Here is a 2,608-nt window from a genome sequence, read left to right on the forward strand (position 1 = left end):
TTCAAGTCGAGGCGCTGTCATCCCCAGTGCTAGGCTTTACTGATGTCCTATTTCCATGCTAAATGCAGCATTCCTTATTTGCGGAACCTGACCCTGGACTGTCGTCCCCTCCTTCCTAACCAAAAGGTCCCGGGGGTCTCTGTGTGCCAGCTCTGGTTCCACACTGGCAGCGGCACTGGCCTGGCATCGCGCATCTTGTCCGAGCTGAGGCTACCGCCCAGGTGTCCTTGGCTCCAAAGCCAGTTCCTACCGCCTTCCCTCTGGCCGCTGCTTGTGCGAAAGCCACCCCGAGCCTGTAAATCCCTCTCACGCAAAGCCAAAGTCCAGAGTACGACAGGCGGCGCGGGACGGGCGAGCTGCTGCAGGGCGCAGCCGCTCCCCTCACTCGGGGACCTGGCGGCTGTGTCAGTGCCAGGCTCCGGCTGCTTCCTGGGGGTGGCTGCGCCCTGCTCGGGCCAGGAGCTGGCCTGGTCGTGTCCCCCCGGCTTTGAGTGTCCCTGGGTGCCAGGGTGCCCCGGGCTGTGGGCTCCACGGGTGGGTGCTCCTGGCACTGCAGCTGCTCCTTTGGGTGGCTGGAGCAGACGTCCGAGCATCCCCGGGTGTCTGGGCTCCGAGGTGATGAGAACTGCAGGTTTTGAGAGACGCGGGGAAGCTGCCAACTGTTCCCCTGCCTCCCCCCTTGTTTAGTTCACCATAAACCGAGCGTGGATCCGAACGTCATGTGGTTTAAATTTGTCAGATTCAGACTTTGGCCTCCTCGGCCCGTCCCTCGCTCAAAGGACCGGCGCTGGGCGATTCAGGGGAAACACCCTCGTGTCTGCGCCAGCTCCGCTTAACGCAGGTCGCAGCCGCCTGCCGGACCTCGAGCAGCCCAGACGGGTGCCCTGGGGGCTCCTCTGCCCCCCAGGGGTGTCCCAGCACCACGTCCCCGCACACGCCCTCGGCTCCGGGGATTGTTGCGCCAGGGTGACCGCAAGAGCTTTGAACCGCCCGGCGGCTGGGAGTGTTCCCCAGCTGCCCCGCTCGCAAAGCGGCTGGAAAGAGGGTCATAAATCTCATCTGGACGCTTCTCCCTGAGCTCCTCTGAACCGCTCTCTGCTGCTGATGCCGAGGCTGGCCAAAAAGCAGAATTTCCACCGCTGGGAAATGCTAATGTTTCGTGGGCTGCTTTTCTCCTGGACTGAGGCGAGAAGTGGAAAGTGTCGGATTTTTGCCTGAGTGAGGTGTTCCAAGATGCTTAGTTCAGATCTTAGCAAAACGTTGTGCTTTATCAGTCCGAAGCCCGACAGGGAATGTTGTGGCTGCCCTGAGCACACGGAGCTGCTGAACTTGGTGCCTTCTTATCAGATGGGGACAAGTCCGTGGCTTCCAGCGGTCCTGGTCCCCGGGGCACTTTGCAGTGAGGTTTCCTGGCTCGTGCAGTTCGGTGCCGGGGTTGAGGGTCCCCAGCGCAGCAGATTGTCACCGTGCCAAGTGACAGGATGGGTCCTGAGCCCTCCTGGTGACTTCTCCTCCACTGCCCCCTTCATCACGCAGCCTGCCAGACACCAGCTCTTGCTGCGCTGCTCTTGCTGTCCCAGTGCTCGGTGCAGGGCAGACTGGCCAGAATTAGTATTTCTGCCATGAAATATTGCCACATAGCTCGTGCCTTGACAGTCCTTCTGGTCAATCCCCCTCGGTACGCCTAAGTCAGCCCCTGAGCTCGTCACTGCAGCTCTCCTGATGCTGACCGGCTGCTGCCGCGCACACTCACTCTTTGCAAGACCGTAAAGCTCGGGGACACAGCCGTGGCTGCTTCTGCGTCTGTCCAGCATCTCGAACACAGCCATTGTATTATTAATAGTAATAATTCATGCAAATATATTAGGGATTTGCAGTGTGCAAAATGCAGCTAGCCTCAGGAACGGAATCCATGAAACAAAACTTATTCGTGCTTGCCAAAGGGATGCTTAAAAATAAACCTGGCTGGAGATGAATGGCTGTTTTGTTGTAAATCCCCGGCTACGCTGGGGAGGGCAGGACTCGGATCAATTATGGGACCCCAGTGGCACCCTTTTGCTTTGCAGGAAGATTTTAGGAGCCCCGTGGAGGGTTTGGACGGGGCTCAGGTCGTTCTGGGAGCTCGGCGGCTTCTGCAGCCCCGGGCAGTGTGCGTGTCCCCAGCAGCGGGGCCGAGCCTCGGAGCTCGCTGGGGAGGAACGCTGCGGCACCGGGTGCTGCAACGCGCCCTCCGTGCACAGCACGCCTAAAGGGGGAAAAACCACATGCAGTTATTTTTCCTGCTGAAACTTGCTTAAAGGTCAGGAAAAAAAAAAAGCACAAGCATACCTGTGCTTGTCTCAAGGTGGTATTCTAACAAGAAACCAAGATGTGCAGCGAATTGATCCACCAGAAATACTCGGTGATATATATAAATATTATTTTAATTTGAAAGAACCTGCTTTTCTCTTAGTTTCAGTCCCTATAGCCTTCCTCCCCTCCCCCCTGTGTTATTTTCTGGTGGTGTTTAAAGGTGAAGAGAAGGAAGAGAATAGTTTTAGGAAAGAGACTGGAGTCCCTAGCTGGGTGAAAAACCAAACAGTCGTGCCTTGGGCTGTTTGAAGACAAA

Source organism: Cygnus atratus, chromosome 16 (genome assembly GCF_013377495.2).
Source record: "Cygnus atratus isolate AKBS03 ecotype Queensland, Australia chromosome 16, CAtr_DNAZoo_HiC_assembly, whole genome shotgun sequence".
NCBI lineage: Eukaryota > Metazoa > Chordata > Aves > Anseriformes > Anatidae > Cygnus > Cygnus atratus.